Raw genomic sequence first — 25,319 nt, 5'->3', positions numbered from 1 at the left:
CTTACAATCCAAGAACATGGTCTTTCTCTCCATCTGTTTGTGTCATCTTTGATTTCTTTCATCAGCATCTTATAGTTTTCTGCATACAGGCCTTTTGCCTCCTTAGGTAGGTTTATTCCTAGGTATTTTATTCTTTTTGATGTTATGGTAAATGAATTATTTCTTTTTCTGATCCTTCATTTTTAGTCTATAGGAATGCAACAGATTTCTGTACATTAATTTTGTATTCTGCAAATTTACCGAATTCATTTGATGAGCTCTAGTATTGTTCTGGTAGCATCTTTAGGATACTCTATGTATAGCATCATGCTATCTGCAAAAAGTGACAATTTACTTCTTTTCCAACTTGTATTCCTTTTATTTTTTTTTCTTCTCTGATTGCTTTGGCTAGGACTTCAAAAACTATGTTGAATAATAGTGGCAAGAGTGGACATCCTTGTCTTGTTCCTAATCTTAGAGAAAATGCTTTCAGCTTTTCTCCATTGAGTATGATGTTAGCTATGCGTTTTTCATATGTTGTCTTTATTATCTTGAGGTAGTTTCTCTCTATCCCAACATTCTGGAGAGTTTTTATCATAAATCGGTGTAGAATTTTGTCAAAAGCTTTTTCTGCATGTATTCTGATGATCATATGGTTTTTATTCTTCAATTTGTTAATGTGGTGTGCCACAAGGTTTTATTTGTGGATATTGAAGAATCCTTCCATCCCTGGGATAAATCCCACTTGATCATGGTGTATGATCCTCTTAATGTAATGTTGGTTTCAGTTTCTTGTATTTTGTTGAGGATTTAAGTGTTTATGTTCCTCACTGATATTGGCCTGTAGTTTTTGTTGTTGTTGTATCTTTGTCCCATTTTGGAATCAGGATGATGGTGGCTTCATAGAATGAGTTTGCGAATTTTCCTTCCTCTGAAATTTTTTGGAAGAGCTTCAGAAGGATAGATGTTAACTATTCTCTAAATATTTGAGAAAAATCACCTGTGAAGCCATCTGGTCCTGGGCTTTTGTTTGTTGGAATTTTTAAATCACGGTTTCAATTTCAGTACTTGTGATTATTCCATTCATACTTTGATGACTATCTTTAGTGTTGTGTTTGGATTGTCTTTCTTTCGTGTGTGTGTGTGTGTGTGTGTGTGTTTATTGTAGATTTTCGGTTTGCAGTTACCATGAGGTTTTGATATAGCAGTCTATAGCAGTCTATAAATATAAACAACCTTTTTAGTTGCTGGTCATTTCATTTCAAATGCATTTCCATAATTCTCCATTTGTAATCTCTTCATCTCATGATTGTTGGTTTTGACATTGTATTTGTGTGTGGATGATTACTCACCTTTACTATATGATTTCCTTTATCAGAGAGTTTTCCCATTTGTAATTTTCTTGTTTCTAGTTGTGGCCTTTTCTTTTCCACCTAAAGGAGTTACTTTAGCAATTTTTTTCTAATATCTTTATTGGAGTATTATTGCTTTACAATTTTGTGTTAGTTCCTGCTGTATAACAAACTGAATCAGCTTTATGTATACATATATCCCCATATCCCCTCCCTCTTGTGTCACCTCCCACCCTCCCTATCCCACCACTCTAGGTGGTCACACAGTGTCAAGATGATCTCCCTACATGATGCAGCTGCTTCCCACTAGCTATCTATTTTACATTTGGTAGTGTATATATCTCATTGCTTTTCTCCAACTTCGTCCCAGCTTACACTTCCCACTTCCAGTGTCCTCGAGGCAATTCTCTATATCTGACTCTTTATTCTTTTACTGCCCCTAGGTTTGTCAGAACATTTTTTTTTAGATTCCATATGTATGTGTTAGCATATGGTATTTGTTTTTAATTTTCTGACTTACTTCACTCTGTATGACAAACTCTAGGTCCATCCACCTCACTACAAATAACACAATTTCATTTCTCTTTATGGCTGAGTAATATTCCATTGTATATATGTCCCACATCTTCTTTATCCATTCATCTGTCAATGGAAACTTAGATTGCTTCCATGTCCTGGCTACTGTAAATAGAGCTGCAATGTACATTGTGGTACATGGCATTTTTTGAATTATGGTTTTCTCAGGGCATATGCCCAGTAGTGTGATTGCTGGGTCGCATGGGAGTTCTTCTTTTTAGTTTTTAAAGGAAGATCCATACTGTTCTCCATAGTGGCAGTATCAATCTACATTCCTAACAACAGTGCAAGAGGGTCCCCTTTTCTCCACACCCACTCCAGCATTTATTGTTTGTAGATTTTTTGATGATGGCCATTCTGGCCAGAGTGAGGTGATACCACATTACAGTTTTGATTTGCATTTCTCTAATGATTAGTGATGTTGAGCATGCTTTCATGTGTTTGTTGGAAATCTGTATATCTTCTTTGGAGAAATGTCTATAGGTCTTCTAACCATTTCAGGATTTTTTTTTCTGATATTCAGCTGCATGAGCTGCTTGTATATTTTGGAGATTAACTTTTTGTCAGTTGCTTCGTTTGCAAATATTTTCACCCATTCTATGGGTGGTCTTTTTGTCTTGTTTACAATTTCCTTGGCTGTGAAAAAGCTTTTGAAGTTTAATTAGGTCCCATTTGTTAATTTTGGTTTTTATTTCCATTTCTCTAAGAGGCGGGTCCCAAAGGATCTTGCTGTGATTTATGTCATAGAGTGTTCTGTCTATATTTTCCTCTAAGAATTTTACAGTGTCTGGCCTTACATTTAGGTCTTTAACCCATTTTGAGTTTACTTTTGTATACAGTGTTAGGGAGTGTTCTAATTTCATTCTTTTACATGTAGTTGTCCAGTTTTCCCAGCACCACTTATTGAAGAGGCTGTCTTTTCCCCACTGTATATTGTTGCCTCTTTTATCAAAAATAAGGTGACCATATAAGCGTGGGTTTATCTCTAGGCTTTCCATCCTATTCCATTGATCTATATTTGTATTTTGTGCCAGTACCATACTGTCTTGATTACTGTAGCTTTGTATTATAGTCTAAAGTCAGGGAGCCTGATTCCTCCACCTCCATTTTTCTTTCTCAATTTCGTTTTGGTTATTCGGGATCTTTTGTGTTTCCATACAAATTGTGCAAATTTTTGTTCTAGTTCTGTGAAAAATGCACTGGTAGTTTGATAGGGATTGCATTCAATCTGTAGATTGCTTTGGGTAGTATAGTCATTTTCACAATGTTGATTCTTCCAATCTGAGAACATGGTATATCTCTCCATCTGTTTGTACCATCTTTAATTTCTTTCATCAGAGTCTTATAATTTTCTGCATACAGGTCTTTTGTCTCCTTAGGTAGGTTTATTCCTAGGTATTTTATTCTTTTTGTTGCAGTGGTAAATGGGAGCGTTTTCTTAATATCACCTTCATATTTTTCATCATTAGTGTATAGAAATGTAAGCGAGTTCTGTGCATTAATTTTGTATGCTGCTACTTTCCCAAATTCATTGATTAGCTCTAGTAGTGTTCTGGTGTCATCTTTAGGATTCTTTATGTATAGTATCATGTCTTCTGCAAACAGTGACAGCTTTACTTCTTTTCTGATTTGGACTCCTTTTATTTCTTTTTGTTCTCTGGTTGCTGTGACGAAAACTTCCAAAGCTCTTTTGAATAATAGTGGTGAGAGTGAGCAACCTTGTCTTGTTCCTGATCTTAGTGGAGATGCTTTCGGTTTTTCACCATTGAGAATGATGTTGGCTGTGTTGTTGCTGTATATTGCCTTAATTACTTTGAGTAAGGTTACCTCTATGCCTACTTTCTGGAGAGTTTTTATCTTCAATTGGAGTTGAATTTTGATGAATGCTTTTTTTTTCCAACTATTGAGTTGATCATTTTGTTTTTACCCTTCAATTTGTTAATATGGTGTTCCACACTGATTGATCTGCGTATATTGAAGAATCCTCTCATTCCTGGGGTGAAACCCACTTAATCATGATGTATGATCCTTTTAATATATTGTTGGATTCTGTTTGCTAGTATTGTGTTGAAGATTTTTCCATCTATGTTCATCAGTGATATTGGCCTGTAGTTTTCTTTGTTTGTGACATCTTTGTCTAGTTTTGGTATCATGCTGGTGCTGGCCTCGTAGAAAGAGTTTGGGAGTGTTCCTCCCTCTGTTTTATTTTGGAAGAATTTGAGAAGGATAGGTATTAGATCTTCTCCAAATGTTTGATAGATTTCGCCTGTGAAGCCATCTGGTCCTGGCCTTTTGTTTTTTGGTACACTTTAATCAGAGTTTCAATTTAGTGCGTGTGATTTTTTTGTTTATATTTTCTTTTTCTTCCTGGTTCAGTCTCAGAATGCTGTGCTTTTCTAAGAATTTGTATATTTCTTTCAGGTTGTCCATTTTATTCACATATAGTTGCTTGTAGTGGGCTCTCATGATCCTTTGTATTTCTTTGATGTCAATTGTTACTTCTTCTTTATTTCTAATTTTGTTGATCTGAGTTCTTCTCCCTCTCTTTCTTGAAAAGTCTGGCTAATTGTTTTTTAATTTTGTTTCTCTTCCCAAAAAAACCAGCTTTCAGTTTTATTGATCTTTGTTATTGTTTCCTTAATTTATTTTTCATTTATTTCTGATCTTATCTTTATTATTTCTTGCCTTTTGTTAACTTTGTGTTAATTTTGTTCTTCTTTCTCTATTTGCTTTACTTGTAAGGTTAAGTTGTTTCTTTGAGATTTTTCTTGTTTCTTGAGGTAAGACTGTATTGCTTATAAACTTCCCTCTTAGAACTGCTTTTGCTGCATCCCATAGGTTTTGGTCATTGTGTTTGCAGTGTCATTTTCTTCTAGGTATTTTTTTGTTTCCTCTTTGAATTCTTCAGTGATCTCTTGGTTATTTTGTAGTGTATTTTTTAGCCTCCATGTGTTTGTTTTTTTTAATAATTTTTTTCGTGTAATTGATATCTAGTCTCATAGTTTCAGAGAAGATGCTTGATATGGTTTCTTTTTTTTTAAGAACTTTACTGGAGTATAATTGCTTTACAGTGGTGTGTTCATTTCTGCTTTATACCAAAGTGAATCAGTTATACATACACATATGTCCCCATATCTCTTCCCCCTTGCATCTCCCTCCCTCCCACTCTCCCTATCCCACCCTTCTATGTGGTCACAAAGCACCGAGCTGATCTCTCTGTGCCATCTGGCTGCTTCCCACTAGCTATCTATTTTAAGTTTGGTGTGTGTATATGTCCATGCCACTCTCTCACTTTGTCCCAGCTTACCTTTCCCCCTCCCAGTATCCTGAAGTCCATTCTCTAGTAGGTCTGTGTCTTTATTCCCATCTTGCCCCTAGGTTCTTCATGACCATTTTTTTTCTTTTTTTTAGATTCCATATATATGTGATAGCATACAGTATTTGTTTTTCCCTTTCTGATATATAAAGATTGCCCACTGACACATGAAAGAATGCTCAACACCATTAATCATTAGAGAAATTCAAATCAAAACTACAATGGCATGTCATCTCACACCCGTCAGAATGGCCATCATCAAAAAATCTACAAACAATAAATGCTGGAGAGGGTGTGGAGAAAAGGGAGCCCTCTTACCCTGTTGATGGGAATGTAAATTGATACAGCCACTATGGAGAACAGAATGCACATTCCTTAAAAACCTAAAAATAGAACTACCATACAGAACAGCAATCCCACTACTGGGCATATACCCTGAGAAAACCACAATTCTAAAAGAGTCATGTACCAAAATGTTCATTGCAGCTCTATTTACAATATCCAGGACATGGAAGCAACTGAAGTGTCCATCAACGGATGAATCGATAAAGAACATGTGACACATATATACAATGGAATATTACTCAGCCATAAAAAGGAACAAAACTGAGTTATTTGTAGTGAGGTGGATGGACCTAGAGACTGTCATACAGAGTGAAGTAAGTCAGAAAGCGAAAAACAAATGATATGATTTCAATTTTCTTTAATGTCCCGAGGCTTGATTTGTGACTCAAGATATGATCTTTCCTGGAGAATGTTCCATGAGCACTTGAGAAGTAATTGTATTCTGCTGTTTTTGGATAGAATGTCCTAGGAATATCATTTAAGTCCATCTTGTTTAATGTATCATTTAAAGCTTGTGGTTCTTTATTTTCATTCTTGAGGACTGTCCATTGGTGAAAGTGGGGTGTTAAAGTCCCCTATTATTATTGTGTTACTGTTGATTTCCCCTTTTATGGCTGTTAGCATTTGCCTTATGTATTGAGGTGCTCCTGTGTTGGGTGCATATATATTTACAATTGTTATATCTTTTTCTTTGATTGATTCGTTGATCATTATATAGTGTCCTTCTGTCTGTCTTGTAATAGTCTTTATTTTAAAGTCTATTTTATCTGATATGAGAATTGCTACTCCAGATTTCTTTTGATTTCCATTTGCAATGAATATCTTTTTCTATCACCTCACTTTCAGTCTATATGTGCCCCTAGGTCTGATGTGGATCTGTTGTAGACAGTATATATATGGGTCTTGTTTTTTTATCCATTCAGCCATTCTATGTCTTTTGTTTGGAGCATTTAATCCATTTACATTTAAAGTAGTTATCGATATGTATGTTCCTATTACCATTTTCCTAATTGATTTGGGTTTGTTTTTGGTAGGTCATTTCCTTCTCTTCTGTTTCCCCCCTAGAAAAGTTCCTTTACCATTTGTTGTAAATCTGGTTGGGTGGTGGTGAATTCTCTTAACTTGCCTGTCTGTAAAGGTTTTAATTTCCCTGTGGAATCTGAATGAGATCCTTGCTGGGTAGAGTAATCTTGGTTGTAGGATTTTCCCTTTCATCAATTTAAATATGTCTTGCCACTCCCTTCTGGCTTTCAGAGTTTCTGCTGAAAGTTCAGCTATTAACCTTATGGGGATTCCATTGTGTGTCATTTGTTGCTTTCCCTTGCTGCTTTTAATATTTTTTCTATGTATTTAATTTTTCATCATTTGATTAATATGTGTCTTGGCTTGTTTCTCCTTGGATTTACCCTTTATGGGACTCTCTGCCCTTCCTGGACTTGATTGACTATTTCCTTTCTCATATTAGGGAAGTGTTCGACTACAATCTCTTCAAATATTTTCTAAGATCCTTTCTTTTTCTCCTTCTGGGACCCTTATAATTTGACTGTTGGTGCATTTAATGTTGTCTCAGAAATCTCTTAGACTGTCCTCAATTCTTTTCATTTTTTTTACTTTATTCTTCTGTGTGGTGGTGATTTCCACTTTTTTTTTTCTTCCAGGTCACTTATCCATTCTTCTGCCTCAGTTATTCTACTATTGATTCCTTCTAGAGAATTTTTAATTTCATTTATGTGTTGTTCATCATTGTTTGTTTGCTCTTTAGTTCTTCTATGTCTTTGTTAACCATTTCTTGTATTTTCTCTATTGTATTTCCGAGATTTGGGATCATCTTTACTATCATTTGCCTGACTTCTTTTTAGGTAGACTCTCATTTCCTCTTCATTTGTTTGTTCTGGTGGTGTTTACCTTGTTCCTTCATCTGCTGCATATTTCTTGTCTTCTCTTTTTGTTTAACTTACTGAATTTAGGTCCTCCTTTCTGTAAGTTGCATGTTCGTAGTTCCTGTTGTTTTTGGTTTCTGACCCCAGTGGGTGAGTTTGTTCAGTGGCTTCTGTAGACTTCCTGCTGGAGGTTACTGGTGCTTGTGTTCTGGTGAATGGGGTTGGATCTTTCTAGTGGGCAGGTCCACGTCTGGTGGTTTATTTTGGTGTGTCTGTGAACTTAGTATGATTTTAGGCAGCCTCTCTGCTAATGGGTGGGGTTGTGTTCCTGTCTTGCTGGTTGTTTGGCATGGGGCATCCAGACCTGGTTCTTGTTGGTTGTTAAGTGGATCTGGGTTTTAGCATTGAGTCCAAGATCTCTGGCAGAGCTCTTGCTGGTTGATATTACTTCAGGTGTGGAGGTCTCCAGTGATCCAATGTCCTGAACTCGGCTCTCCCACCTCAGAGGCTCAACCCTTACACCAGGGTGTAGTACCAAGAACCTGTCAGTCCCCAGGCTCAGAAGATAAGGGAGAAAAACTAAAGAAATAATAATAAGAGGAAATAAAAAATAAATTTTAAAAATAAAAACATAGTAATAAAAAAAGAGAGCAACAAAACCAATAAACAAATCCACCAATGATAACAAGCACTAAACACTAAACTAAGATAAACATAAAAATCAGAGACAAGTCATATGTGGACAGCAATCCCCAAGTCTACAGTTGCTCCCAAAGTCCTCCACCTCAATCTTGGGTTGATTTGTTGTCTATTCAGGTATTCCACAGATGCAGCATGCATCAAGTTGTTTGTGGGGATTTAATCCGCTGTTTCTGAGGCTGCAGGGATAAAATTTCCTTTCTCTTCTTTGTTTGCACAGCTCCTGGAGATCTGCTTTGACTTTGGTCCCACCTCTTCATGTAGGCTGCCCTCAGGCATCTGTTCCTGCCCAGATAGGACAGGGTTAATGCAATGGCTGATTAGGTGTCTCTGGCTCACTCATGTCAGGGGGAGGGAGGGTATGGTATTTATCATTGGAATGTGGGGCAAACTTGCAGCAGCAGAGGCTGGCATGATGTTGCAACAGCTTGAGGTTCACCATGTGTTCTCCCAGGGAACTTGTCCCTGGATCATGGGACCCTGGCAGTGGTGTGCTGCACAAGCTCCCGGGGGTGTGTGTGGATAGTGACCTGTGCTTGCACACAGGATTCCCCATGGCTGCAGCAGCAGCATTAGTGTTATGCCCGTCTCTGGGGTCTGAGCTGATACCTTCAGCTCATGTCTGTCTCTGGATCTCATTTAGGCAATTCTTTGCCTTCTGTGGGCAAACAATGAATGAATCCCCTTTCTTCACACACCCCAGAACAATGGTCTCTTGCCTCTTAGACAGGTCCAGACATTTTCCTAGACTCCCACTCCAGCTAGCTGTGGCACACTAGCCCCCTTCAGGCTGTGTTCACACAGCCAACCCCAGTCGCCCCCTGGCATCTGACCTCCAAAGCCCCAGCCTCAGCTCCCAGACCCCACCAGCACTGGCGGGTGAGTAGACAAGCCTATCAACCTGGTGAGTGCTAGTTTGCATGGATCCTGTGTGGAAATCTGTCCGCTTTGCCCTCTGCACCTCTGTTGCTGCGCTCTCCTCCATGGCTCTGAAGCTTCTGCACCATCCACCTCACTGTCTCCACCAGTGAATGGTCTTCCTAGTGTGTGGAAACGTTTCCTCCTTCCCAGAAGTGCAGGTCCTGTCCCTATTTTTTGTCTCTGTTTTTTCTTTTTTCTTTTGCCCTACCCAGGTATGTGGGGATTTTCTTACCTTTTGGGAAGTCTGAGGTCTTCTGCCAGTGTTCAGTAGGTGTTCTATAGGAGTTGTTCCACATGTAGATGTATTTTTGATGAATCTGTGGGGAGGAAGGTGATCTCCATGTCTTACTCTTCCACCATCTTGAAGGTCCCCCCTAGCATTTGTTTTAAAGCTGGTTTTGTGGTGCTGAATTCTCTTAGTTTTTGCTTCTATGTAAAGCTTTTGTTTTCTCCATTGAATACAAATGAGAGCCTTTCTGGGTAGAGTATTCTTGGTTGTAATATTTTCCCTTTTATGACTTTAAATATTTTGTGCCACTCCCTTCTGGCCTGCAAATTTTATGCCAAAAAATCAGCTTATGTCCTTATGGGGATTCCTTTGTATATTATTTGTTGCTTTTCTCTTGTTGCATTTAGTATTTTCTCTTTGTTTTTAATTTTTGTCACTTTGATTAATATGTGTCATGGCATGTTCCTCCTTAGGTTTACCCTGTATGGAACTCTTTTTGCTTCCTGGACTTGACTGTGATTTCCTTTCCCCTGTTAGGGACATTTTCAGTTATAACTTCTTCAAATATTTTCTCAGGTCCTTTCTCTCTCTCTTCTCCTTCTGGGACTTCTATAATGTGAATGTTGCTGCATAATGTTGTCCCAGAAATCTGTTATGCTGTCCTCTTTTCTTTTCATTCTCTTTTCTTTATTCTGTTCCATGGCAGTGATTTCCACTTTTCTGTCGTCCAGCTCACTTATTCATTCTTCTGTCTCACTTTTTCTGCTATTGATTATTTCTAGTGTATTTTTTTCATTTCAGTTATTTATTTTTCATCTCTGTTTGCTCTTTAAATCTTCTAGCTGTTTGTTAAACATTTCTTGCATGTTCTTGGTCTGTGCCTCCACTCTTTCTGGAGGTCTTGGATCATCTTTACTATCATTACTGTGAATTATTTTTCACTTAGTTGTTCTTCTGGGCTTTTATGTTTTTCCTTCATCTGAACCATATTTCTCTGCCATCTCATTTTATATAAATTTCTGTGTTTGTGGTCTCCTTTTCATAGGCTGCAGGGTCACAGGTCCTCTTGCTTCTGGTGTCTGCTTTCTGGTGGGTGAGTTTGGTTCAGGGGCTTATGCAGGCTTCCTGGTGGGAAGGACTGGTGCCTGCCCAATGACGGTGGATCTGGGTCTTGACTCTCTGGTGGGCAGGGCCACATCAATGGGTGTGTTTAGAGGTGGCTGTGTGCTCAGTATGACTTTAGGCAGCCTGTCTGCTGATGGTTGGGGCTATGTTCCCACCCTGCTTGTTGTTTGGCCTGAGACATCCCAGCATTGAAGCCTGCAGGCTGTTGTGTGGGGCCAGATCTCAGTGCCAAAATGATGAACTCCAGGAGACATCACACCACTCAATATTCCCTAGGACCTCCACCACCAGTGTCCTTGCTCCCACAGTGAGCCACAGCCAACCCCTGTCTCCCCCGGAGACCCTTCAAGACCTGCCTGTATGTCTAGCCCAGGCTTCTATTGAGTCGCTACTTTGTGCTGGGCCCCAGTGCACATGAAACCTTGTTTGTACCCTCCAGGAATAGAATCTCTGTTTCCTCCAGTCTTGTGGAGCTCCTGCTCTCAAGCCCCACTGGCCTTTGAAGCCTAATGCTCTGGGGGCTGCTCCTCCTGATGCCAAACCCTCAGGCTAGGGAACCTGATGTGGGGCTCAGAACTCTCACTCCTGTGGGAGAACTTCTGCTATATAATTATTTTCCAGTTTGTTGGTCACCGACCCAGCAGGTATGGGATTTGATTACATCGTGAAAGAGACACTCCTACAATCTCGGTGTAGCTTCTTCTTTGTCTTTGGATGTAAACATTTTTTGGTAGGTTCCAGTCTTTGTTGTCAATGGTTGTTAAGCAGCTAGTTTTGATTTTGTTGCTTTCATGAGGGGAGTAAGTTCAAATCCTTCTACTCCACCACCTTTTCTGGAACTGAGGGGTTACTTTTAGTTTGGATGCTTGCTGCCTTTTTCCTCAGTGTGTGCTTGCCAGTATCTCCTTGATATGAGGGCATGGAGGTGCAGTGGCCCACACAACCTCAGGACAGTGGGGGTAGTGATTGGAACATGCTCCCATGTCTCTTAGTGGCAGCAGCAGCCTCCAAACTCCTGGGACAGCAGGGGCAGTGATTGGGATCTTTGCAGCCTGTGTGGTCTCCTCAGATGGCAAGGGCAGTGATTGGTGCCTGCTTGCGAGTTTTGTAGGGACAGCAGTGACCCACTAGAGATATTTTTAATGCACCATATTGACAAAGATTTCAAATAATAATATTGTCCAGCAATTGTGAGGATGTAGGAAATTCCATTGATATGAGTGTAAATTGGTGTAGCCCTTTTTGGATGGATGTCAAGTTGGAAGATTGACAAAATGTAAATGATCATACTGTATGTCTTAATATTTTTCCTCTGAAAATCTACTCTATGGAAGTATTTCCACATGTGCACAGATAAGTCCTAGGATATTACCTGTAATACCATAATTGCAAAATATTTCACACAACTTAAATATTAATCACCTGAGAACTTATTAGATACAGTTAAATAATGGAATATAATGCAGCCGTGTGTGAGAGTGAAGCAGTTTAATATACACCAAAAGGGAACAATTTCCCTGATAAGTAAAAAAGAGAAGTACAGAACAATATAAGGTGTGTGAGTCTATTTATATAAATATGTATACGTATTTAGAAATGTAAAACATATAATTTTAAATGAACATGAAAACACCTGGGAGGTTACAAATCAAATGGGAAATAGTGGTTACCTTGGGGGAGAGGAATAGAATTTGTGTGGAGAAAGGTTTTTAAAAGACGTTAAGAGGCTTTTTTCACTTTTTACCTTATATGTCTGCTTTAAATTTAATATTTATAAAGTACCTAGAACAATGTATAACACACAAATGTTATATTCATGTGTGCTATTATTATTTTTGTCCTTATTCTATACTGAGTGAATTTTTATTATAAGCATATACCACTTTAATAACTGAAAACAAAAAAAATGAAAACACTAAGTAATAAAATAATAGGAGAAAAGATCAAAAGAACTCTATTGTGGTTGAAGCCATATTTCAGAGGGGTGCTGGGGCAGAGCTACTTGCATGATTTTCCTTTTATATCTCCCTTGTAGCAGCCTTTCTTTTGCAGAAGACTCTGCTCCAAGGCATTCCAGCGAACAGTTTGGAAACCAGTTTTCACTAGACCAAGTTCATTCTTCTGCAGATAAAGGAATTGAAGCCCGGAGAAGGAAGACACTTTGCCCAACATCACATAGCAAGTGAGTAGCAAACCACAGAGTCACATCTAATTCTGTATAATTCATCAGCATAATATTTATGCCCCTATTAGTCCAAGCCACAATGTCAAAATTCTCTCAAATTATAGGGTTAGTGGCGTCCTTTTACTTCCTTGCCTTTAATATCCCAGTCAGTGCAGGAATCATCTTGCAACTTTCTTGGCAAATAATCATCCAGCCTTTATTTGAACTTTTCCAGTGTAAGGTAGCTCTTTTTTTTTTTCCAGCAGTTTTGGACTGATTGAAAAGTTTTTCCTTTGATTCCACAAATATTTGTGAGTACCTGTTCTTTTGGAGACACTGGAAATATAGTCAATATAGACTAGAGGAAGAAACAGAAAAGTAATTCATTATAATGAAAAGTGATTGTTTTCTATTAACAGCATAGAAGAAGGAGGAATAAATATTTCATGGATGTGAGACGAGGAAAAGAATTTTGGCAAAATCCATAAGAAGGAGCTACATTTGGGTGGGATCATGAAGAATAGGTAGGGGTTCACCAGGTGGAATTGTTATTGGGAGGGGGCATTTCAGATGAACGGAACAGCAAGTGCAAAGGTATGCTAAGGTAACAATAAATATTATTGAGAGCCTGGAGCATGATGATTTGGAGAGGGGAACACTGAGGACTGAACAGGGAATGGCAGTTAGTATGGCCCCTGGAAAGTTAGTCCAGGGCCACATTCTACCCATCTTAACTGTTGAACTAAGCAGTTTTGAGTATATTTTGTAGGCAGGAGCAGAAGTGGGTTTGAACAGTACCATTTCCTTGGAACTTCCACCCATGGTCCCAACTATGCCCCCTCCCTTCATGCTGTGACAATCTATCAGAAGTCTGAAGTCAGAGACTACATTCCTCTGTGTCTTTGCCAGGCTAAATAGCCTTATGCCTTCAAGCATTCTTCATAGTTTCCAGCTCCTTAACTTGTTGCAAGTGCTCAAGTTGGTCTTTATCTTCCTTAATGTGTAAGAGCAGAGCTCAAATAATCCCATGAAGAGAGTGGATAACTCAGACATGACCTACTTTTCTACTTTACCCAAGACTAGTCCTACAGGTGATGACTCCCACACTTTACCTCTAGTTTACAGATAGGAAACTGAGATACTGAGCTTAAATGACCTACCTAAAGTCACAGAACCAGTTAGGTATAAGGCCAGGATTTGAACCCAAGAAGTCTGCTTCCAGGTCTGTAGTCTTAACAGCTTCACTCTACTGCCTTTCATCAGTGTGTGATGGCACAATTCACACTCCATTGTGATTGTTTCCAAGTCTCATCAATCCTACAGGTCTAAGATCTACTTGAGAGTAGGGACTGTGTCTGATTCACTTCTCTGTCCACATCCCTAACCCAGGAGATTCTTGGGAAATATTTACTGGGTAAACAAATTCTGGAAGGAGCTGCTTAAATCATCTAGTTCCATCTTTCTTCCTCAGTCTCATTGTTCCTTGCCAACGATCATACCCTTTGACAACTGCAACCCCCTCATCACCACAGCTTCTTGTCACCACTGCTACCAACACATTCCAGCTCCAAGTGAGCATTTGTTCCTTTGGTGAACAGAGCAATAGTCATGAAGTGGAACTTCTTGCTTTGCTAACTTTCTAAGAGGATTTTATTTTTCTTTTTGGATTCTTCAATATAAACTCTCTCAGTTGCTAAGATACCAATATGCCCACTCAAAATCAAAGTTACTTAAAAAGCGACAAGGTTCTAACATGCATTCTGTCTTGTTAATGTTCTTTTCATCTTCCAGCTCAGAAATGTTAAACATAACAAGGGGTCATCAAATTGGGTAATAAATGTAAATGGCTGTGATACTGAGGCTGGGATAATGGAAGGCTGTCTCTGATCATCCTCCTCTTTCAAGTGTGCTTTCACACATACTTCTGTGAATTACTTCAAATGAATTTCATTCTAGGAGGTAGGAATACAAAACATCTAGGAAAGACATCTTACAGCAGGGTTTAGCTTGAATGTTTGGCCAGGGAAGGAAGCAGAGGAAGTTTGACACCACCCCATGCCTTAGTCATGTTTGAAAGCCAGCACATTTGTCCTGTAGACACAGGAGTCAGGCCCTGACTGAGGTTAGTTCTCTAACTCCATCTTTCCCCCACAGCTGGAATCTCTAACCCCCTTTCCATTGAAGGTTCAGCCTTCTCTGGGCATCTAGAACCAATCCTGACCTAGAGCAAAAAGAACTCAGCCCCTTTTCTATACCCTAGGACAAACTATTAGCCATCGCTAATCCATTTACTTTTGGTTTGGCCTTTTCCTTTTATCTCTGTCCTGTTTACTAGTTCTGCCAGATTCCCAGTGTATGAGCCCGCTTATAACTGCACTAGGACCCTAGCATCTCTTGTCAGTTTCTGCTTTGTATCCTAGAGTCTTACCCACAGATCACTGGCCCAAGGCTGAGAGTCTGCTCTCTAATGCCAGCTGTCAGCCCAGATTTCCAGATATCACCTAATTCTGGTTGCCTCAACTATGTTCCATCCACCACTTGTCAGGAAAACTACTACTCTGTGCAAGCCATTTTATTCACAGCTTTCTCAATGGCTTGGAGGACCAAGTCCCAGTAGATAAATGAACCATGGGTGTAAATAGGACCATGACCAGTTGGCCTGAGGAAGTCTGTGTGTGCCACTAAATGCAAAGAGCAATGACCTTGGAGAATAAATTTATATTATACCTCATGTTGAGCAATTGGACAGCTGTAGGCAGACGGATTGGTTGTGAAAGAGCATGCAGAGTTGGGTGCCTGGAATCCATGGGCAGTTGCCTATATTTCTCCTTCCCTTTTTCCAGCTTATGATGGGATTGGGAAGGCCAAGTCCACTTTTCAGGTTGTCTTGGCTACCTGATCAGACATGCTTTTAGGGAAGTTTAAGTTAAAACTGTATGATAAAAAAAAAAAAGGAAAGGTATACCAGAAGGTCCCCTCATGGAAAATTGTTAGATGTACAGACAAGAATATTGGCAGTCAGCTTCTGAAATCATGTCTTTCAGCCATACTAAACTGTATTAGGTAGGGACTATATCTGTCTCAGTGTCAGGAACCTATTAGATGCATAATATATAGTTATTGATTGAGTCAATGAATGGATGGAATTACTTTATTTCCTTTAAATGAAATGAAATCTAATCTTGTGTGCCAATTTGGGCTGGCAATTGAGGCTCAAACATGACTGGGACTCTAGATGGTACAAATATTCTGAGGGTTTTTATGCCATGGTAATATATAGGGAAAGCCCTCTTGTCCTTGGTCTACGATAGTTACAACTGAAGTGCTAATTGTCTGGCTCATGTGTTCCATTCTGCTCCAGTGCTTCTGGGGTTTCAACTCCATGCTGGGGCAGAGAAAATTTTGCTGAGTCTGAGAATCTCAGGGCCTTATACTTCCACCACTCAAAATTGTTCACCATTCAGAAAAATCCCAACCACCATTTCCCTTTGAATTGGGGGAATCTTCCCTCATCTCACGTATGCTCCCTCCTCTATCCCTGAAAATCAAACATATTTTCCCCTTCCATTAGAACCGGGTTTGCCAATCTTTTTAAAAAAATATTTTGAAATAATTATAGATTCACAAGAAGCTGCAAAGATATACAGAAAATTTCCATGTACCATTTATCAACCCCCCCCAATGATTGCAATTTATATAACTATATTGACATCAAAATTGGGACATTGATATTGGTACAATGTGTCTATAGTTTTTATCAGTTTGCCACATGTGTAGATTCTTAAAACCACCTCTGAAACCAAGATACAGAACTTTTCCACTACCACAAAGATCTTCCACAAAGATCTTCCACATGCTAACCTTTTATACTCACCTCCCGCCCAACCATCCCTAACCCCTTCACCTCTACTAATCTGCTTTTCACCTCAAAAATTTTGTCATTTCAGGATAATGTATAAGATCCATCAAAGTTTTTGCATGTATTAATACTTCATTCTTTTTTTATTGTTTTATATTCCATGGTATGGATGTATTGTAATTTGCTTAACCATCCACCTATTATAAGATATTTTAACTATTTTACAATTTTAGAATATTACAAATAAAGCTGTTAAGAAAAAATGTGTACATATTTTTATATGGACATAAACTTTTACTTTTCTTGGATAAATACTTAATTGTGCAATTAGTTGGGTCATATGGTAATTATATGTTCAGTTCTATATGAAACTACTAAACTGTTCTCCAGAGTGGACACACCAATTTATATTCACACTACCAATGTATTTTAAGTGACCCAGTTGGTCTGCATCCTTGCCAGCATTTGATATTATCACTATTTTTCTTTAACTATTCTGATAGGTATGTCATGATATCCCATTTTGTCTTAATTTGCATTTTCATAATGGTTAATAATAGTCAACATTTTTTCGTGTACTTATTTGCCATTCTTATATCCTCTTTAGTGAAATGTCTCTTCATGACTTTTGCCCATTTTCCAATAAGTTTATTTCTTCTTACTGTTGAATTTTGAAAGTTCTCTGTACATTATAGATATGAGTCTTTTGTGAGATGTGTGGCTTGTAAATACTTTCTTTCAATCTATAGTTTTACTTTGATTACTCATAACAGGTTCTTTTACAGAACAGAAGTTTTTAATTTTGATGAAGTCCAATTTATCATTTTTTCACTTATGTCTCATGCTTTTAGTACAAACCTAAGAACTCTTTGCCTAACCCTAGATTCCAAAGATTTTCTCCTATGTTTTCTTCTAAAAGTTTCATAGGTTTACATTTTACATTTAAGTTCATGATCCATTTAGAGTTAATTCTTAAATAAGATGTAAGGTTTAGGTTGAGGCTCACTTTTTTGTCTATGGATGTTCAATTACTTAAGTGCCGTGTTCGTCCATTGAATTGCTTTTGCATCTTTGTGAAAAATTAGTCGTGCATATTTGTGTAGATTTATTTCTGGGTTCTCTTACCTGTCGTATTTATCTATGTGTCTATCCTTCTACCTTACCACACAGTTTTATTACTGTAGTTATATAGTAATCATTAATATCTTATAGAGCGATTCTTCTATTTTATTCTTCATTTTCAAAATTGTTTTATTTATTCTAGTTCCTTTGCATTTTGATATAATCTTTGTCCCTATATACCAAAAAGTATTGTATCTGTATATATTGTGTTAAATACGTATATCAATTATGTATTGTGTAAGATTAACATCTTTACTATGTTGAGTCCTCCAATCCATGAAAGAAACTGGTACGTCACTTAATTTATTTAGCTGTTCATAGATTTCTTTTTTCTTTGGCTGCACTGCACAGCATGTGGGATCTTATCCCAACCAGGGATCAAACCCGTGACCCCTACAGTGGAAGTTCAGAGTTTTAACCACTGGACCACCAGGGAAGTCCTTCACTGATTTCTTTCATAAGCATTTTGTATTTTTTAACATACAAGGCCTGTAATTGTTTTGTTAGATTTACGCCTAAGTAATTCATTTTTTGAGTGGCTATAAATAGTATTGTATTTTAATTTTGTTTTTCACATATTCATTTCTAGTATATAGTAATAAAATTGCTTTTCATAGGTTGAACCTGTATCTTGCAACCTTGCTGAACTCACGTGTTCATTTTTGGATTTTTTCATAGATTTCTTCGGATTTTCTTTGCAGGCAATCATATCACCTGCAAATAGAGTTTTATTTTCTTCTTCCATATCTATATGCCTTTTTTTATTCTTGTGTTAGTGACCTGGCTCGAAATTTCAGTACTATGTTTAATAACAGTGTTGACAGCTGAATTTTTACATTGTTTCCAAACTTGGAAAGAATTTAATCTTTCACCATTGAATGGGATGTTGGCTTGGCTGTGGGTGTGTTGTATCTGGTCTTTCTCAAAATGAGGACGTTTACCTCAATTCCTAGTTTCTAAGAGTTTCTTTTTTTTTTTTATCATGATTGGGTGTTGGAATTTGTCAAACAATTTTTCTGTATCAATTTATATGGTTATGATATTTGGTCATTTTTGAATTCCCTCTCTCTCTCTCTCTCTCTCTCTCTCTCTCTCTCTCTCTATATATATATATATATATATATATATATATATAGTATTCAGTAACATTGTGCTGAGTACGTTTATGTTAGTATTTATGAGAGATGTCTGTAGTTTTCTTTTTCTGTCTTTCTTTCGTTGTTTCTAGTTTGATTCCATTATGGTCAGAGAATATACCCTGTGTGATTTCATTTTTTTTAACATTTGCTGAGGTTATTTTATGGTGCAGAATTTGGTCTACCTTGGTAAATGTTTCATGGGCACTTGAAAAGTATGCGTACTCTGCAGTTGTTATTGTTGTGTTGTATAAATGTTGAGTAAATGTTGTAGGTTGATAGTGTTCTGTCTATGCTTATTAATTTTCTGTTTAGTGTTTAGTAGTTTTTTGTTGCTAAGAGGGAGATGTTTAAGTCTTCACCTATAATTGTGGATTTGCTTATTTCTCATTTCAGTTCTATCAGGTGTTTATTTGTGTACTTTTCAACTCTATTTTATAGCTCATACATGTTTAAAATTTATGATTATTATTGGTGTGTTGATAGCTTTACCATTATCTAATGTAATGGTAAACATTTTTTTACATTTTTTTCTAATGTAGTGGTAAAACTTTGTCACCTACGATTATTTTTGCCATGAAATCTCCTTTGCCTGATATTAGTGTAGCCATTCCTGATTTGTATTATTTTTTTCATGGTTTATCTTTTTACATCATTTTACATTCAGTCACATATAGTATTACGTTTTAAGTGAGTTTCTTATAGACAGCATACAGTTGTTTTGTTTTATTTCTTCATCCCCTCTGCTGATCTCTGTTTTTAACCTGGTGTATGTTGACAATTTACAGTTGAAAAATTTCTTTAATATTTTATGGCTTACATCTGTCATTTTAGTTTTGGTTTTCTGTTTAATTCCCCTGGGTTTTGTTTGTTTTTCTGTTTCCTTTTTTATGCCTCCCTGTTTGATACTTGAACAGTCTGTAGAATACCATTTTGATTTATCTCTGGTGTTTCTGTGTGTATTTTTTTCCATAGCTTTTCTGTAAGGCTTTGTTTTCCTAGGTTTTATATTATATATAAGTAACTTATCACAGTTTACTGGTATCAAAATTCTATCAGTCAGAGTAAAATATAGATAACTTACTTTCCTTTATGGCCCTTTACCCTACTCCTATTTATAATATTCCTAAATACGTCTTCTAAGTACATTGAGAGCTACATTGGACACTATGAAAATTTTTGCATCAGCTCTCAAACATAATTTAGACAAATCAAAATTAGAAGGAAAGTCTATTCTATTTACCCATATTTTAGAAGTATCTGCTGTTTATCCTTCCTACCTAATGTTGCAAGCTCTGTTCTTTGATGGTTTCCTTCTTTTTTTTAAGAGAACTTGCTTTACCCAGTATTTTATATTATTTTTTAACATCTTTATTGGAGTATAATTGCTTTACAATGGTGGGTAAGTTTCTGATTTATAAAAAAGTGAATCAGCCACACACACAGATATATATATATATATATATATATATATATATATATATCTCCATATATCCTCCCTCTTGTGTCTCCCTCCCAGCCTCACTATCCCACCATTCTAGGTGGTCACAAAGCACCGAGCTGATCTCCCTATGCTATGTGGCTGCGTCACACAAGCAATTTTACATTTAGTAGTATACATAAGTCCATGCCACTCCCTCACTTCGTCCCAGCTTACTCTTCCCGTCCCCATGTCCTCAAGTCCATTCTCTACATCTGGGTCTTTAATCCTGTCCCAGCCCTAGGTTCTTCAGAACCATATTTTTCTTTAGATTCCATATATATGTGTTAGCATAAGGTTTCTTTCCCCCTTTTTGACTTACCACACTCTGTATGACAGTCTCTAGGTCCAACCACCTCACTACAAATAACTCAATTTCGTTTCTTTTTATGGCTGAGTAATATTCCATTGTACACATGTGCCAAATCTTCATTATCCATTCATCTGTCAATGGAAACTTAGGCTGTTTCCATGTCCTGGCTATTGTAAATAGAGCTGCAATGAATATTGTGGTACATGACTCTTTTAGAATTATGGTTTTCTCAGGGTATATGCTCAGTAGTGGGATTCCTGGGTCTTATGGTAGTTCTATTTTTACTTTTTTAAAGAACCTCCATACAATTCTCCATAGTGGCTGTATCAATTTACATTCTCACCAACAGTGTAAGAGGATTCCTTTTCCTCCACACTCTCTCGAGCATTTACTTTTTGTAGACTTTTTGATGACGGCCATTCTGACTGGTGTGAGGTGATACCTCATTGTAGTTTTGACTTGCATTTCTCTAATGATCAGTGATGTTGAGCATCCTTTCATATGTTTGTTGGCAATCTGTATATCTTTTTAGGAGAAATGTCTATTTAGGTCTTCTGCCCATTTTTTGAATGGGTTGTTTGCTTTTTGATATTGAGCTGCATGAGCTGCTTGTAAATTCTGAAGACTAATCCTTTGTCAGCTGCTTCATTTCAAATGTTTTCTCCCATTCTGAGGGTTGTCTTTTCGCCTTGTTTATGGTTTCCTTTGCTGTGCAAAAGCTTTATGTTTTCGTAGGTCCCATTTGCTTATTTTTGGTTTTATTTGCATTTCTGTAGGAGGTGGGTCAAAAAGGATCTTGCTGAGATTTATGTAATAGAGTGTATAAGACTTGTATAGTCTGGCCTTACATTTAGGTCTTTAATCCATTTTGAGCTTATTTTTGTGTATGGTGTTAGGGAGTGTTCTAATTTCATTCTTTTACATGTAGATGTCCAGTTTTCCCAGCACCACTTATTGAAGAGTCTGTCTTTTCTCCATTGTATATTCTTGTCTCCTTTATTAAAAATAAGGTGACCATATTTGCGTGGGATTATCTCTGGGCTTTCTATCCTGTTCCATTGATCTATATTTCTGTTTTTGTGCCAGTACCATACTGTCTTGATTACTGTAGCTTTGTAGTACAGTCTGAAGTCTGGGAGCCTGATTCCTCCAGCTCCATTTCTCTGTCGCAAGATTGCTTTTGCTATTTGGGGTCTTTTGTGTTTCCATACAATTTGTGAAATTTCTTGTTCCAATTCTATGAAAAATGCCATTGGTAGTTTGATTGGGATTGCACTGAATCTGTAGATTGCTTTGGGTAGAATAGTCATTTTCACAATGTTAATTTTTCCAATCCAAGGACATGGTATATCTCTCCATCTGCTTGTATCATCTTTAATTTTTTTAATCAGTGTCTTATAGGTTACTACATACAGGCCATTTTTCTCCTTAGGTAGTTTTACTCCTAGGTATTTTATTCTTTTTGTTGCAATGGTAAATGTGAGTGATTCCTTAAATTCTCTTTCAGGTATTTCATCATTAGTGTATAGGAATGCAAGGGATTTCTGTGCATCAGTTTTGTATCCTGCTACTTTACCAAATTCATTGATTAGCTCTAGTAGTCTCCAGGTAACATCTTTAGGATTATGTATGTATAGTATCATGTCATCTGAAAATAGAGACAGTTTTATTTCTTCTTTTCTGATTTAGATTCCTTTTATTTCTTTTTCTTCTCCTATTGCTGTGGCTAAAACTTCCAAAAGTATGTTGAATAATGGCTGTGAGAGTGTGCAACCTTGTGTTCTTTCTGATCTTAGTGGAAATGTTTCAATTTTTCACCAATTAGAATGATGTTTTCTGTGGGTTTGTCATATGTGGCCTCTATTACAATGAGGTAATAAACTATGCTTACTTTCTGGAGGGTTTTTACCATAAATAGGTGTTGAATTTTCTCAAAGGCCCTTCTGCATCTATTGAGATTATAATATGATTTTATCCTTCAATATACTAATATGGTGTATCACATTGACTGAGTTGTGTATATTGTAGAATCCTTGCATTGCTGGCATAAACCCCACTTGATCATGGTGTATGATCCTTTTAATGTGCTGTTGGATTCTGTTTGCTAGTATTTTGTTGAGGTTTTTGGCATCTATGTTCAAAAGTGATATTGGCCTGTAGTTGTTATTTTTTTTTATGACACCTTTGTCTGTTTTTCTGTTTCAGGGTGATGGTGGCCTCCTAGAATGAGTTTGGGAGTGTTCCCCCTTCTGCTATATTCTGGAAGAGTTTGAGAAGGATAGGTATTAGCTCTTCTCTAAAAGTTTGATAGAATTCCCCTGTGAAGCTATCTGTTCCTGGGCTTTTGTTTGTTAGAAGATTTTAAATCACAGTTTCAATTTCAGTGCTTTTGATTGGTTTGTTTAAATTTTCTATTTCTTCCTGGTTCAGTCTTGGAAGGCTGTGCTTTTCTAAGAATTTGTCCGTTTCTTTCAGGTTGTCCATTTTATTGGCGTAGAGTTGCTTGTAGTAATCTCTCATGAGCCTTTGTATTTCTGCAATGTCAGTTGTTACTTTTCCTCTTAATTTTTTATTCTGTTGATTTGAGTCTTTTCCCTTTTTTTTGTTGATGTCTGGGTAAGGGTTTTTCAATTCTGTTTGTCTTCTCAAAGAACCAGCTTTTAGTTTCAGTGATTTTTGTTATTGTTTCCATCATTTCTTTTTCATTTATTTCTGATTGGATCTTTATGATTTCATGCTTCTGTTAACTTTTGGTTATTTTTTCCTTTCTCTAACTGCTTCAGGTGAAAGTTTAGGTTGTTTATTTGAGATTTTTATTGTTTCTTGAGGTAGGGTTGTATTGCTATAAACTTCCCTCTTAGAACCGCCTTTGCCACATCACATAGGCTTTGGGTAGTCGTGTTTTCATTGTCATTTCTTTCTAGGTATTTTTTGATGTAATCTTTGATTTTCTCAGTGATCTTTTGGTTATTTAGTAGCGTACTGTTTAGCCTCCATGTGTTTGTGTTTTTTAAAGTTTTTTTTTCCTGTAATTGATATCTAGTCTCATAGCATTGTTTTCAGAAAAGATGCTTGATATGATTTCAATTTTCTTAAATGTATCAAGGCTTGATTTCTGACCCGAGACATGATCTATACTGGAGAATATTCCATGAGCACCTGAGAAGGAAGTGTATTCTGTCATATTTGGATGGAATGTCCTATAATTAAGAACTAAGTCCATCTTGTTTAATGTGTCATTCAAAGATTATTTTCCTTATTTATTTTCATTTTGGATGATTTGTCCATTGGTGAAAGTGAGGTGCTAAAATCCTCTACTATGATTGTGTTACTGTCGATTTCCCCTTTTATGGTTGTTAGCATTTGCCTTATGTATTGAGGTGCTCCTATGCTGGGTGCATAAATATTTACAATTGTTATATCTTCTTCTTGGATTGATCGTTATGTAGTGTCCTTCTTTGTGTCTTGTAACAGTCTTTATTTTAAAGTCTTTTTCCTGATATGAGAATTTCTAAACTAGGCTTTTTTGATTTTCATTTGTAGGAATATCTTTTTCCTCCCCTCACTTTCAGTCTGTATTTGTCCCTAGGTCTGAAGTGGGTCTCTTGTAGGCAGCATATATATGCGTCTTGCTTTTTTATCCATTCAGCCAGTCTGTGTCTTTTGCTTGGAGCATTTAATCTATTTTCATTTAAGGTAATTATTGATATGTATGTCCCTATTACCATTGTCTTAACTGTTTTGGGTTTGTTGTTGTAGGTCTTTTCCTTTTCTTGTGTTTCCTGCCTAGAGAAGTTCCTTTAGTAATTGTTGTAGAGATGGTTTGGTTTTGCTGAATTCTTTTAAATTTGTTTCTATGTAAAGGTTTTAATTTCTCCATTGAATTTGAATGAGATCCTTGCTGGGGAGAGTAATCTTTCTTGTAGGTTTTTCCGTTTCATCACTTTAAATATATTCTGCCACTCCCTCTGGCTTGCACAATTTCTGCTGGAAGATCAGCTCTTAACCTTATGGGGATTCCCTTTTATATTATTTGTTGATTTTCCCATCCTGATTTTAGTATTTTTCTCTGTATTTAATTTTGGATAGTTTGAATAATATGTGTCTTGGCATGTTTCTCCTTGGATTTATCCTGTATGGTACTCTCTGAACTTCCTGGAGTTTTGACTATTTACTTTCCTATATTAGGGAAGTTTTCAAGTATAATATCTTCAAATATTTTCTCTGTCAATTTCTTTTTCTTTTCTTCTTCTGGGACCCCTATAATTTGAAGGTTGGTGCATTTAATGTTGCCCCAGTGGTCTCTGAGAGTGTCCTCAATTCTTTTCATTCTTTTTTCTTTATTCTGCTCTGCAGTAGTTATTTCCACTCTTTTATCTTCCAGGTCACTTATCCGTTCTTCTGCCTCAGTCATTCTGTTATTGATTCCTTCTGGAGAATATTTAATTTCATTTAATGTGTTGTTTATCATTGTTTGCTTGCTCTTTAGTTCTTCTAGGTCCTTGTTAAACGTTTCTTGTATTTTTTTCCATTCTATTTCCAAGATTTTATATCATCTTTACTATCATTACTCTGAATTTTATTTTTAGGTAGACTGCCTATTTTCTCTTCATTTGTTTGGTCTTGTGGGTTTTTATCTTGGTCCTTCGTCTGCTGTATATTTTTCTGTCTTCTCATTTTGCTTAACCTACTGTGTGTGGGGTCTCCTTTTTGCAGTCTGCAGGTTCATCGTTCCCATTGCTTTTGATGTCTGCCCCCGTGGGCAAGATTGGTTTAATGTGTTGTGTAGGCTTCCTGGTGAATGGGTCTGGTGGGTGTGTTCT

Source organism: Delphinapterus leucas, chromosome X (assembly GCF_059928025.1).
Source record: "Delphinapterus leucas isolate spDelLeu-1000000601 "Yukka" chromosome X, BTC_Dleu_Yukka2, whole genome shotgun sequence".
NCBI classification, from domain to species: Eukaryota; Metazoa; Chordata; class Mammalia; order Artiodactyla; family Monodontidae; genus Delphinapterus; species Delphinapterus leucas.
The sequence above is the reverse complement of the archived record's forward strand: the minus strand, read 5'-3'. Positions refer to the sequence as shown.